General features: G+C 38.2%; 1 protein-coding gene across 17 annotated transcripts in view; it reads right to left on the bottom strand.

Annotated features, from left to right (window-relative positions):
* The window catches only part of TRIQK (triple QxxK/R motif containing), a 92,343-nt gene that overhangs the window by 44,646 nt on the left and 32,216 nt on the right, over positions 1–15,481 (bottom strand). The window lies entirely within an intron of this gene.

Below are 15,481 nucleotides of genomic sequence, written 5' to 3' on the forward strand. Positions count from 1 at the left end.
ATTTAATTCATCCAAGTGATGGCCTTTTTCCCTATATTAAGCAAAACTCCTTAGTATAAAAAATTACTAATGATTCAACTTTATCAATTGTTCCCTACTCATGTTCCTGTGCACTATCAAATTCAGCTTTTAGGTCCATGATTTTGACAAGGTCATTCACTGTACAATTTACTTTAAAGGTCACTTCTATATCTCCAAATTCGTGGAAGCTGTATTTTAATATTTCAAACAAGGGTACATGATTCTGATCTCTGGAGATAATTTTCCACACTTAAGGAAATGAAGTTCAGTTCAGTTCAGTTGCTTGGTTGTGTCTGACTCTGCGAACCCATGGACTGCAGCACGCCAGGCCACCCTGTCCATCACCAACTCCCAGAGTTTACTCAAACTCATGTCCATTGAGTCGGTGATGCCATCCAATCATCTCATCCTCTACCTTCAATCTTTCCCAGGATCAGGGTCTTTTCAAATGAGTCATTTCTTCTTATCAGGCGGCCAAAGTATTGGAGTTTCAGCTTCAACATCAGTCCTTCCAACGAACACCCAGGACTGATCTCCTTTAGGATGGACTGGTCGGATCTCCTTGCAGTCCAAGGGACTCTCAAGAGTCTTCTCCAACACCACAGTTCAAAAGCATCAATTCTTCAGTGCTCAGCTTTCTTTATATATATATATATTATATGTAAGCTTTGAGGTTTGGTAGACAAAAGTAGAGGGAGCTCTAAGTGGTAGTTCTCCCTTCATATTTCATGAATTAGGAGGCAAGGTTATCTCCTAAAAGTTAAATGGGAGGTGAGAAGTTTGGAGATTTAAGAGTGCAAAGGCTGAAATTTCTGTTGTGGAGAAATGGAAAGAGGTGTCTAGGGAAAATATGATAAATCAGTAACATTATGAGACCACATTAATTTGGTAACCATGAATCCATGGTAGCAGCAAACTACATGATTGCAAATAATGTATTTCTGAGTGCTCAGTTGTGCATTGCTGATTTAGGGAGGGGTAGACAGCTGGATTAGGCAAAGTTTCAATTTTCTCTGACAGGCATAACAGAAAGGGAGTAGAGCGCAAAAGACTAGGATATAAAGTAGGGAAATCATGTACCATGGAGTTTAAAGATAGAAAAAGAAGTGAAGGTTGGTTCCGAGTAGCAGAGTAGAAGGATGTGTACTCTCCTCCTGTGAGAACATCGAAATCACAACTAACTATTGAACAACCATTGACAGGCAGATATTGGAGCCCACCAAATGATACCCTATGTCCAAAGACAAAGGAGAAACTGCAATGAGACGGGAGGAGGGCCACTATCATGATAAAATTAAACTCCATATCCACCGAGTGCAGCCTAGAACTGGAGAACAGATCACAGAAGTTCTCCTACTCTTGAGAAGATTCTGAGCTCCATGTCTGGCTTCCCAGCCAGGGGTCCTACAAAGGAAACTCCAGGGAACCTGACTTTGAAGGCCAGTGGGATTTGACTGCAGGTCTTCCACAGGACTGGAGGAAATAGAAACTCTACTCTTACAGGGCACACACAAAATCTTGTGCAAACCAAGACCCAAGACAAAGGAGCAGTTATCCCACAGAAGATTGAAGACCTATCTGCTAGTGTTGGAGGGTCTCCTTCAGAGGCATGGAGTAGCAGTGGCTTACCACAGGGACAAGGGCACCAGCAACAGAAGTCCTAGGAAGTACCTGTTGACAAAAGCCCTCCTGGAAGTCACCCTACCACAGAGCCTGCAGACTCCAGAGCTGGGTAGCCTCTGGTCAAACAACTAACAGGGATGGAGAATGGCCACACCTATCAGCAGACAAGCAGATTAAAGTTTTACTGAGCATGGCCCTGCCCACCAGAAGAAAACCCAGTTCTATCCACTGCCAGTCTCTCTCATCAGGAAGCTTGCACAAGCCTCTTAGCTGCATCTACCAGAAGGCAAACAGCAGAAGCAAGAACTACAATCCTGCAGCCTTCAGGCTAAAACCACATGCACAGAAAGTTTAAAAAAAAAAATGAAAATATAGAAGATTGTGTCCAAAATGAAGGAACAAGATAAAATCCCAGAAAAACAACTAAATGAAGCAAAGGTAGTCAATGTTCCAGGAAAAGAATTCAGAATAATGAAAGTGAAGATGATCCACCATCTCAGAAAATGAATGGGAGCAAAGACTGAGAAGATACAAGAAATGTTTAACAAAGATCTAGAAGAACTGAAGAACAAACAGAGATGAACAATACAATAACTGAAATGAAAAATACACTAGAAGGAATCAATAGCAGAATAACTGAGGCAGAAGAATGGATCAGGGACCTGGAAGAGAGAATGGTGGAAACTGCTGCCTCAGAACAGAATAAAGAAAAAAGAATGAAAAGACATGAAGGCAGTCTAAGAGATTGCTGGGACAAAACTAAATGCACCAACATTCATATTATGGGGGTCCCAGAAGGAGAAGACAAAGATAAAATATTAAGTAGTGGAAAAATGACAAATAACATAGGGAATTCATACCAGGTTAACAACTGATTCCTCAGCAGAAACTCTGCAAGCCAGAAGGGAATGGCATGATATACTTAAAGTGATGAAAGCAAAGAACTTACAACCAAGAACACTCTAACCAGTGAGGCTCTCATTCAGAATTAACAGAGAAATCAAAAGGTTTACAGACAAGCAAAAGTTGGGAGATTTCAGCACCACCCAACTGACATTACAACCAACTCTGAAGGAACTTTTCTAAGCAGGAAATATGAAAGAAGAAAAACACTCACAAAAGCAAATCCAAAACAAGAAAATGGTAACAGAAACATACATACTGAAAATTACCTTAAATGTCAATGGATTAAACCCATCATTTAATCCAAACAAAAGACATAAACTAGGTAAGTGGCTACAAAAACAAGATGTGCCTACATGTATGCTGTCCATATATGCTGTCTATAAGAGATGGACCTCAAACCTAGGGACACATACAGACTGAAAGTTAGGGGATGGAAGTTAGGGATTTGTTCTACACAAACAGGTATCAAAATAAAGCTGGAGTAGAAATACTCATGTCAAACAAAATAGACTTTAAAACAAAGACTGTTAAAAGAAACAAAAAAGGACTTTATATAATGATCAAGGGATCAGTTCAAGAAGAAGATATAACACTGTAAATATATTTGCACCCAATATAGGAGCATCTCAATATGTAAGGCAAATACTGACAACCATAAATGGAGAAATCGATAGTAACGCAATAATAGTGGGTGTCTTTAACATCCTACTTTCATCAATGGACAGATCATCCAGACAGAAAATTAAAAAGGAAGCAAGGGCCTTAAATGACACATTGGACCAGATGAAGTTAATTGATATTTATAGAGCATTCCATCCAAAAGCAGTAGACTACTTCTCATATGCACATAGAATATTGTCCAGGATTGATCACATACTAGGCCACAAGGTGAGGCTTGGTAAATTTAAGAAAATTAAAATCACATCAAGTGTCTTTTCTGGTGACCACACCATGATATTAAAAATAAACTACAAGAAAAAGACTAAAAATATCTACTAAACAATCAATGAATCACTGAAGATATCAAAGAGGAAATAAAAATACACTTTCAGAAAAATGAAAATGAAAGCACAATGATTCAAAACCTAAGGTATGAAGCAAAAGCAGATCTAAGAGGAAAGTTTATAGCAATACGATATTCAAGAAACAAGAAACGTCTCAAATAAACAACCTAATCTTATACCTAAAAAAAAACTAGAGAAATAACAAACAAAATTAAAGTTAGTAGAAGGAAAGAAAGCTTAAAGATTAGAGCAAAAATAAACGAAACAGAGACAAAGAAAACAACAACAAAGATCAATGAAAGTAAGTTTGTTTTTTGAAAAGATAAACAAAATTGATAAACTTTTAGCCAGATTCCTCAAGAAAAAAGGGAAGAAAATGCAAATCAATAAGATAAGAAATGAAGAAGGAGAAGTTACAACTGATACCACAGGAATACATAGGTTTACAAGAGATCACTACAAACAACTTAATGCCAATAAAGTGAACAACCCAGGGAAAGTGGAAAGATACAGTCCCCCAATACTGAATCAGGAAGAGACACAAAATATGAACAGATTTAATCATAAGCACCGAAACTGAAACTATGATTTAAAAAATCCCAACAAACAAAAGTCCAAGACTTGATGGCTTCACAAGCAACTTCCATCAAACATTCAGGGAACAACTAACACCTATTCCTCTCAAACTGTTCCAAAACACTACAGAGAAAAGAAAACTCTAAAACTCATTCTCTAAGGCCGCCATCTCCCTGATACCAAAACCAGACAAAGATACCACAAAAAAGAAAATGACAGGCCAATATTACTGATGAACATAGACGCAAAAATACTCAACAAAATATGAGCAATCTGAATCCAACAATACATTAAAAGAATCGTACACCATGATCAAGTGTGATTTATCTCAGGAGTGCAATCATTTTTCAATATTTACAAAATGATTCTGACAAACTACATTAACAAATTATGGAGTAAAAACCATATAATCATCTCAATAGGTGTAGAAAAAGCTTTTAACAATATTCAGCACCCATTTATGATAAAAACTCTCCAGAGAGTGAGCATAGAGGGAACACACCTCAACATTATAAAGGCCATACAAAAAACCTACAGCTGACATCATACTCAGTGGTGAAAAGCTTAAATCATTTCCTCTAAGAAAAGGAACAAGACAAGGATGTCCACTCTCGCCACTTTCATTCAATACAGTTTTGGAAATCCTAGCTACAGCAATCAGAGAATAAAAAGAAATAAAGGAAACCCAAACTGGAAAAGAAGAAGTTAAATTGTCAGTGTTTGCAAGTGACATGATACTGCTGTACATAGAAGATATTAAATGTGCTACCACAAGCCTATAGAGAGCTCATCAATGAATTTGGTAAAGGTGCAGTTTACAAAATTAATACACAGAAATCTGTTGCATATATATATACTATATAACATATAATAGTAAAAGATCAGAAAGAAAATTTCAAGAAACAATTCCATTTATTATCATATCAAAAATAATGAAATACCTAGAAATAAACTTGCCTAGGAGACAAAAGACTTGTACTCTGAAAACTATAAGATGCTAATAAAGAAATCAAAGAAGAAACAACCAAATGGAAAGACGTACCATATTCATGGACTGAAGAATCAGTATTGTCAAAATAGCTATACTGCTCAAGGCAATCTACAAATTCAATGCTATCTCTATCAAATTACCAATGGCATTATTCACAGAACTAGAACAAAGACTAAAAAATCTTAAAATTTACATGGAGACACGAAAGATCTCTAATAGACAAAGCAATCTTGAGAAAGAAAAACAGAGCTGGAGGAATAAGCTCCGCAACTTCAGACTATGCTACAAAACCATAGTCATCAAAATAGCATGGTATTGGCACAAAAATACAAATATAGATCAATGGAACAGGAAAGGAAGCCTAAAAATAAACCCACACAATTAATATACACCAAAGAAGGCAAGATTACACAATGTTGAAACTATAGTCTGTTCAACAGCTGGTGCTGGGAAAACAGCTATATGAAAAAAAAAATGTAACTAGATCATTCTTTAACACCATATGTAAAAATAAGCTTGAAATGGATTAAAGACCTAAATATAAGACCAGACACTATAAAACTCCTAGAAGAAAACAGGTAGAACACTCTCTGACATAAATTGCAGCAATGTCTTTTTTGATCCATCCCCCAGAATAATGGAAATAAAAACAAAAATAAACAAATGGGACCAACTTAAAAAGTTTTTCACAGAAAAAGAAACAATAAACTATGTGAAAAGACAACCCACAGATTGCGATAAAATATTTGTAAATGATGTGACTGAGAAGGGATTAGTATCCAAAATCTACAAACAGCTCATGAGGCTTAACATCATCATAACTATCAACCCAATCAAAAAATTAGCAAAAGATATAAATAGACATTTCCCCAAAGAATATACAAAGATGGCCAAGAGGCACATGAAAAGATGTTTAGCACCGGTAATTACTAAAGAACTGTAAATCAAAATTACAATGAGCTATCACCTCATACCAGTTAAAATTGCTATCTCAAAAAAAATCTATTGAATAATAAATGCTGGAGAGGGAATGGAGAGGAGGGAACCCTCCTACACTGTTAGTGGGAATGTAAATTGGTACATCCAATACAGAATTCGGTGGTACCTTAAAAACTAAAAACAGAGGTACCATATGACCCTGCATTCCCACCGCTGGGCATATATCCAGAGAAAAAAACACAGGATACGTGCACCCAATATTTGTCACGGCACTGTTTACAATAACCAAGACACAGAACAACCAAAATGCCCACTGACAGAGGAATGGATATAGAAGACGTGGCACACACACAGTTAGATACTAGTCATAAAATGAGCAAAATAATGCTATTTTCAGCAGCATGGATGGACCTAGGGATTGTCAGGCTCAAGTAAGTCAGAGAAGGAGAAATATCTTATGACATCTCTCATATGCAGAATCTAAAAAGAAATGAAAATAGACTCAACAGACTTAGAGAATGAATTTATGGTTGCTACAGGAGAAGTAAAGGGGGAAGGGATATTTAGGGAGTTTGTGACTGACATGTTTACACCGCTATAATTAAAAATGAATAACCAATAACTCCTACTGTATAGCACAGGAAACTGCTCAATGTTATGTGGCAGCCTAGATGGGAGGGGAGTTTTCAGAGAATGGATGCATATATATATGTATGGCTGAGTCCCTTTGCTGTCCACTTGAAACAATCACAATATTGTTAATTGGCTATACTTAATACAAAATAAAAAATTTTTAATTAAAATAAAATAAAATAAACATTATCTAAAAAAAAGAAGTGGAGATAGCAGCAATTTTAGAGTTAAGAAAGCAGATTGATTTTTGGACTTAAAAGATTTGGATGAAGCCATATTACCAAAGTCTTATTTCACTCGAGAAGAACTAAATGTTATTAATAGAACATGTGAGGTGATTTATGTTATCATTGAGTTGTAGTAGGTTATGATAGAGGGTGACTAAAATAATAGAAAAACATTATGGCTGATAAGTTAAGGAAATGTGAGACCAGAATAATACACACTTCAATACATATGAATAATGAAGGCACCAGGAGGGCAGTACAATTTGGGCTAGGATGGAAAGAAAAACTAAGATAGGGAGACTCTGTGTTTTGAATGTCCACAGATAACAGCAAAGAAGAGCAGTAAGCAGCACTACAGTCTAGTGGGATGAACCACAAAGGAGCCAGGTTTTTGTTTTACTTGTCACTCCATATGCACAGAAAAGGAAATGATCTAGAAGTGGTAATGAAGAAATAAAAAGGTAACAAGTGACTCTTAATCCATGGGTATGTGGAGGGTTAAAGAAAGAACAGCCTCCGCTTTAAAAAGCTTCAGGGAGATGTTGTCTATGACAAGAATAAGGTTTCAATTAACATCAAGAGGTAAAAGTAACAACTGCTTGAGAAAGTATGGGGTTCAAGAGGGGCATAAAGAAAATTTTAGTGAGACAAGGAAATAGTGAAAGAACTGTCCAAAAAAAGAAAAACAAGCCACAAAATAATGGGATGCATATGTGTTAAAGGGAGGACAAATGGTCAAATAGTCATCTTAAACAGTGAATGAGGGCTTCCCTCATAGCTCAGTTGGCATAGAATCTGCCTACAATGCAAGAGACCCAGGTTCGATTCCTGGGTTGGGAAGATCCCCTGGAGAAGGAAATAGAAACCCACTCCAGTATTCTTGCCTAGAGAATCCCATGGACTGAGGAGCCTGGCAGGCTACAGTCCATGGGGTTGCCAGAGTCGGACACAACTTAGCAACTGAAAACACCAAACAGTGAATGAAGATACCAGGAATGTGGAGTATATTGAACCAACTCATCTCAAAATCGCACGGAGTACTCAGGCCTCCCAGCAGTCAGCTGAGACCTGGGTAAAAGGGGAGAGCCCAGTCCCGGTGGGAAGAAGTTGCTTCCCAGACCTGAGGATCTCAGTTCCAGAGAAAAGGCTCGGGTCTCAAGAGTCTAACTAGACACATAAATTCACTAGGAGTGACTAGAGGCTCTGAGTCAGTATTTGCCAAAATGTGTTCCATCACCAGCAAAAATGTAGATTCCTGGGCCCCAGGAATCTCAAGGGCTAAGGTCCAGGAATCTACAGAGTTTGTTTGTTTAGGCCATTAACATTTGAAAGACACTAGTTTTCTTTTTAACCATCTCTTGGGTAATTCTCCTCTGTGTGAGCATTTGAGCAATGCTGCTAGAAGTAGATAGACATGAGGCCTGCACAGGGACCGTGAGACCCTTTGGCCTCTTTGGTAGAGATCGAGTGGGCAGTCTGCCTTGTGGAAGCTTTCCAAGACCAGCTGAAACCTCAGGCTTTTTCTGAATTCAACAGGAAGTTATAAAAGGGGATTGTGCAATGTGGTGAGTAAATCAAACGCTTTTTAATGATATTAGAAAGACTAGAAGGTTTGAATATAGTTAATAAGCTTAAAAAAAGCCATATTATGTTCAAAGGCAACCCACTAAGGGAGGAATGCAGCAAGTGGGTAGGAAGTGACAGTTTGGTATTCGATTTTTAGACTATAGGAACACCCTGGATGGAGGCATAAGGCAGAAGAAATGGGGAAGCTAACTGTGCTTTAAAAGTAGAGTCATAATTAAAATACAAAGTCCCAGATCACACTCTTCAGAGATACCTGGTCAGTAATGTTGGGGAGGGGTCAAGGAAGCTGCATTTTAAACAAGCACCAACTCCATGTCAGAGTTTTCAAAGGCATTTGGTATGTGGACCATACTTGGCAAAATACTCGGTTAGAGATATGATACCATCATCAACAGAAATAGGGAATATAGTGAGAGAAGTAGGTATGGGGTAGGTGGTGAGGGCAGAATATTATTATAAATTCATATTATAAAATGTTTCAAATGGCTATAAGAAAAGAATGTACTTGTTTTTCCTGAAACCTAATAGAATTAGTTAATCCAAACATAATGCACCACAAATCCACTGGTCTCCATAAAAAAATACCAACAAATATTTTACTTACTTTTATTTTAATGCCTTTCTAATGCACAGATTGTTGTGGCATCTGGACACATGACATACTTGAAAACAACACATTAAATTTATACTGCCCAGAATAGACAAAAAAGCTGCCTTGCATGTACCATCAACAACGCTCATCATTTAGGGGTAGGGAGATTAGTTACATGATTTTTTTAAATTCTGAATTGCATAAATATCAAAGGACTAGGCACTTCAAATCTGGGAGGGATTTCTATCTATCTGGACCATGTTCCTAAGCAGAGAAATGGTCATTATGATTTACAAGGTTTAAAATCAGCAAAATGGGAAATGTATTTTAATTTCTTGTACTATATTTACAAAAGAAGATGTGTGTGAATTAAGCTAGACTGGCCTATCATATAACTTTTAATAGTTAATAAAACAATCGTTAATGATACACATTATACTGTCTTTCAAATAATGGGGGCTTCCCGGGTGGCTCAGATGATAAAGAATCTGCCTGCAGTGCAGGAGTCCCAGGTTCTATTCCTGGGTTGGGAAGATCCCCTGGAGAAGGAAATGGCAACTCACTCCAGTATTCTTGCCTGGAAATCCCATGGACAGAGGAGCCTGGCCTGGGCTACAGTCCAGGGGTTGCAAAAAGTCAGACATGACTGAGCAACTAACACTTCAAATAAAGGTTATTTTGAGTCTAAACTGTACTTTTAAAAAGTTTATGTAGGTTGTCATAATATGGTACCAAATAATACTGCAGACCCTGCTTTTACTAATACAAAGTAATATATAAGCTGATATAAGAAGAGAAACGTACTCAACCATGTAAAAAAGAGCAAAGACATCCACAATTCTAAGATAAATCAGTAAGTTAGGCAGTGTGTACACTGCATACTACAAGCTACTAACAGGAGCTCAGAATGAGAGATACCAAGGCTATCTTTGGCTTCAGTGACTCGAAGTAGAGAAAAGGCAGTTTTCGTATCAAAACACCTTCAGATTGTTTTTCCTGATGAGACAAGTAATTAAAAATAGGATTCTAGTTATAAAGGTCACAAACTTTGATTTTTCAATACTTATAATCCCTTTAAACTAGGTTATTTTAAGAAAATTTTATGAAACCCAAGATTGTTTCAATTATACCAACAACAAAAAACTTCATTCTATCCAGATGGTACCAAAGACTGGTAGCTAAATGATGAGGGAAAACAATAAGCTCTAGATGCAAACATCTCAGATGGCATCTATTCTTATCTCTGAAATTCCTAAGTAAACAGATATATGTTTATTTTATGATAATTCTTCAATATGAACTCCCTTTTCTTGACTGTGAAGTAATATTAGCAAATTCTTCTCAGAACTTTCAATAAGCTACCTGAGACACAGGTTTATGAGCAAACTGTACACTTGTTATATTTAGCCCAAATGTTACACATTTGACTGGGAATTTCTAAATAATATATCTAGATGTATAGATGAATAAGTATAGATAAAATATTCTGATTCACTCTAAATCTATCAAAATCACTATTTATAACCAAGTTTGGCTTATTCAAAGTCAAAAATCTTTTTCTTGATTTACATGTATTTTACATTGAAGTAAACATGAATCAAGTTCCCCAGATGTTTTAGGACTATACTAATAAGTTTGGCTTTAATGAAAAGCTTTACTGAGCCTCCACTGTGCGTTGTCAGTCTCTAAGAGAAGATTTGAAAATGCCACGTTTCCAATGTTACTTGCCCAACTTTTCAAATTTTGCACATTATCACCCTATAAAACTTCTGTTTCATGTAAAGTTTGGTGAAAAAAAGGGATTATCAGAAAGGTGATTTAGGATTATAACAAAGGGAATAAGCATCTGGTTAATAAATAAAAGTTATCAAGAACTGGTTAGCAGACAAGCTTATCAACCATCTCCCCAGCTTCAGATGTGAAAGAAATATTCTTTCAACAGAAACCTAAAATAGGGTGACTATACAATTTACCATCCCAAATCAAGGCACTTTTGTGGTCTCATGTCAGTGAGACCCTGTGACATCAGGACAACTATAAACCAGTACCCATTGGTATTACTCTAACCCCAACTATGAAGGGCAATTCATAACACACTATAGCTCAACTGGTTTGTCTTTTACAAGGTGTTGTAGGGTGAAGGTTAGAATGGCAAATCTTCTGGAATATTTACATTTCAAGAAACAGATGACTATTTTAGACAACATATGCTGCAGATATAAGAATACCACAAGATCAGGTTGTGCCATGGGACAAACAGTTCTTATTTATGAAACCTCTCTCTTGGTGATAGGTGGCACGACTGAGTACAGCTGTCCCTCCGTACCCATGAAGAGACTGATTCTAGAATCCCCAAGGATGCCAAGATCTTTCACGTTCAAGCCCCTTATATAAGACAATACAATATTTCCATATAACCTATATAGTAATAGTGTTAGTCACTCAGTCGTGTCCAACTCTTTGTGACACAATGGACTGCATCCCACCAGACTCCCCTGTTCATGGGATTCTCCTGGCAAGAATACTGGACTGTGTTGCCATTTCCTTCTCCAATATAACCTATATACATCCAGTCATATACTTTAAATCACGTCTAGACTACTTGTAATACCTAATACAATGCAAATGCTATAATACTAGTTGCCAGTATGCGGCAAGTTCAAGGTTTGGCTTTTGGAACTTTCTGGAAATTTTTTCTCTTTTTGAACCGTTTTGATCCATTGTTGGTTGAATCAGTGGATGCAGAACCCGAGGATATGGAAGGCTAACTGTACTTAGTATTGAAATTCTTAGGCATTAGTTTCCAAGTCAGTACTCACCTGATTATCCACCTCCATCACCTTTATTTCTTGCTTACAATCATCATTAAGTCATAAGCATTTTTCCTCAGTCTGCTTGTTAAATTTTGGTGCTCCCCATAGTACAACTGGGCTTCGCTGGTGGCTCAGACGGTAAACAATCTGCCTGCAGTGCAGGAGACCTGGGTTTGATCCCTGGGCTGGGAAGATCCCCTGGAGGAGGGCATGGCAACCCACTCCAGTATTCTTGCCTGGAGAATCCCCATGGACAGAGGAGCCTGGTGGGCTACAGTCCATGAGGTCGCAAAGAGTCGGACATGACTGAGTGACTAAGTATGGCATTGTACAACCATTCCATATGTGCTCTCCTTGGGTTCCATTCCTTCAAATATATATTTATATATCCCAAGAACCTATATCCCTGGCCCTGACCAAAGGGATCAATGCAAAGAAACAGAGGGAAACAGTAGAATGGAAAAGACTAGAGATCTCCTCAAGAAAACTGGTGATATCAAGGGAGTATTTCATACAAGGATGGGCACAATAAAGGACAGAAACAGTAAGGACCCAACAGAAGCAGAAGAAAATAAGAGGTGACAAGAATACACAGAAGAACTATAAAAAAAATGGTTTTAATAACTCAGATAACCATGATGGTGTGGTCACTCACCTAGAGTTCTTCACAGAGTTGTTCAACTTCAGCATATTTGGCATTAGTGGTTGGGGATAGACTTGTATTACTGTGATGTTAAATGGTTTTACTTGGTAGTGAACCAAGATCATTATGTTGATTTTGAGACTGAACCAAAGTACTGCATTTTAGACTCTTTTGTTGACCATCAGAGGGCTACTCCATTTCTTCTAAGGGATTCTGGCCCACAGTAGTAGATATAATGGTTATCTGAATTAAATTTGCCCCATTCCCCTCCATTTTAGTTCACTGCTTCCTAAAATATCAATGTTCACTCTTGCCCTCCCTTGTTTGACCACGTCCAATTTACCTTCATTCATGGACTTAACATTCCAGGTTCCTATGCAATATTGTTATTTACAGTGTCAGACTTTACTTCCATTACCAGACATGCACAACTGGGCATCATTTCTGCTCTGGCTTAGCCTTCACATTCTTTCTGGAGCTACTTCTCTGCTCTTCTCCAGTAGCATACTGGAAACCTACCAATCTGGAATGCTTATCTTTTAGTGTTATATTTTTTTTGCCTTTTCATACTTCTCATAGGGTTTTCAAGGTAAGACAGTGATTTGCCATTCCCTTCTCCAGTGGACAATATTTTCTCAGGCCCAGACTAGCAGGGACACGCCCTTCAGCTGTTCCACGTAGCCGAAGGACATGCCCAGCTACCGGCTGTCCCACTGCTGATCCTCTTAAGTGTGTAAACATTCACTGGTCTAGGAAAGGAAAGATATACCCATCTGAATGCAGAGTTCCAAGAATACCAAGGAGAGGTAAGAAAGCCTTCCTAAGTGAACATTGCAAAGAAACAGAGGAAAACAATAAAATGGGAAAGACCAGAGATCTCTTCAAGGAAATTAGAGATACCAAGGGAACATTTCATGCAAAGATGAGCATGATAAAGGACAGAAATGTTATGGATCTAACAGAAGCATAAGATATTAAGAGGAGGTGGCAGGAATACACAGACGAACTATACAGAAAACATCTTAATGGTTCGGTTAACCACAATGGTGTGATCAGCCACCTAGAGCCAGACATCTTGGAGTGCAAAGTTAAGTGGGCTTTAGGAAGCATCACTACAAACAAAGCTAGCAGAGGTGATGGAATTCCAGCCGAGCTATTTCAAATCCTAAAAGATGATGCTGTGAAAGTGCTGCACTCAATATGCCAGCAAATTTGGAAAAATCAGCAGTGGACACAGGACTAGAAAATGTGTGTTTTCATTCCAATCCCAGAGAAGGACAATGCCAAAGAATGTTCAAACTATCAGACTATTGCAGGCATTTTACATGCTAACAAGGTAATACTCAAAAATCCTTCAAGCTAGACTTCAATAGTACGTGAACCAAGAACTTCCAGATGTACCAGCTGGATTTAGAAATGGCAGAGGAAACAGAGATTAAATTGCCAACATCCGTTGGATCATAGAAAAAGCAAGAAAATTCCAGAAAGACATCTACTGGTTCACTGACTATGCTAAATTCTTTGACTGTGTGGATCACAACAAACTATGGAACACTCTTAAAGAGATGGGAACACCAGACCACCTTACCTGCCTCTTGAGAAACCTGTATGCAGGTCAAGAAGGAACAGTCAGAATTGGACATGGAACAATGGACTGGTTCAAAATTGGGAAAGGAGTACATCAAGTCTGTATATTGTCAACCTGCTTATTTAACTTGCATGTAGAGTGCATCATGCAAAATTGCAGGATGGATGAAGCACAAGCTGGAATCAAGATTGTTGGGAGAAATATCAATAACCTCAGATATGCATGACACCACCCTTATGGCAGAAAGTGAAGAGGAAATAAAGAGCCTCTTGATGAAGGTGAATGAGGAAAGTGAACAAGCTGGCTAAAACTCAACATTCAAAAAACGAAAATCATGGCATCCAGTCCCATCACTTCATGGCAAACAGATGGGGAAACAATGGAAACAGTGACAGACTTTATTTTCTTGAGCTCTAAATGTGGGTGGTGACTGCAGCCATGAAATTAAAAGATGCTTACTCCTTGGAAGAAAAGCTATGACAAACCTAGACAGCGTATTAAAAAGCAGAGACTTTTGCCGACAAAAGTCCATATAATCAAAGCTACAATTTTTCCAGTGGTCATGTATGGATGTGAGAGTTGGACCATAAAGAAGGATGAGCGCCGAAGAATTGATGCTTTAGAACTGTGGTGTTGAATATTCATTGAACTGAATATTCATTGGAAGGACTGAAGCTGAAGCTCCAACACTTTGGCCACCTGATGTGAAGAGCTGACTCATTTGAAAAGACCTTGATGCTTGGAAAGATTGAAGGCAGGAGAAGAAGGGGTCAACAGAGGATGAGATGGTTGGATGGCATCACCGACTCGATGGACATGACTTTGAGCAGAGTCCGAGAGTTGGTGAAAGACTGGGAAAGCCTGGCACGCTGCAGTCTATAGGGTTACAGACCATCGGTCACGAATGAGCAACTGAACAACAACAACCAAACCTTCACTGGCTACTGGGTGTTGGTCAACATGTTGGTGCTTCCCAGGGGCCTGAGCAAAGGCTCTGCTGGATTTTTTGACTGGAGCTGACCAATGTTGGAGGATACCCAGGAGTGGAGGGCTCCCAGGCCTCTCTGCTGCCGTTGGCTGCCCTGGGGCTGATCCGCAGCCCAGGAACCTCAAAAGGCTCAGGGCTCCCCAGCCTCATCATTGAAAAGACATATGAATATACCTAAACTTGTGAATAAGAATGGCAGTGCTAAAGTCATGGAACCTACCTTAAATATATTAAAGGCAGGAGCTGAGTATATCTAGCTAGCATATCAGTTTATTTAGTACAACAGAGTCACAGAATCAGAAGAAACATCAGAGATTAAGTACATCTGTTTGTTCTTAACCTTTTTACCT

The sequence above is a fragment of the Giraffa tippelskirchi genome, chromosome 6 (assembly GCF_054371585.1).
Source record: "Giraffa tippelskirchi isolate mGirTip1 chromosome 6, T2T-mGirTip1v1.2.pri, whole genome shotgun sequence".
In the NCBI taxonomy this organism is placed as follows: Eukaryota; Metazoa; Chordata; class Mammalia; order Artiodactyla; family Giraffidae; genus Giraffa; species Giraffa tippelskirchi.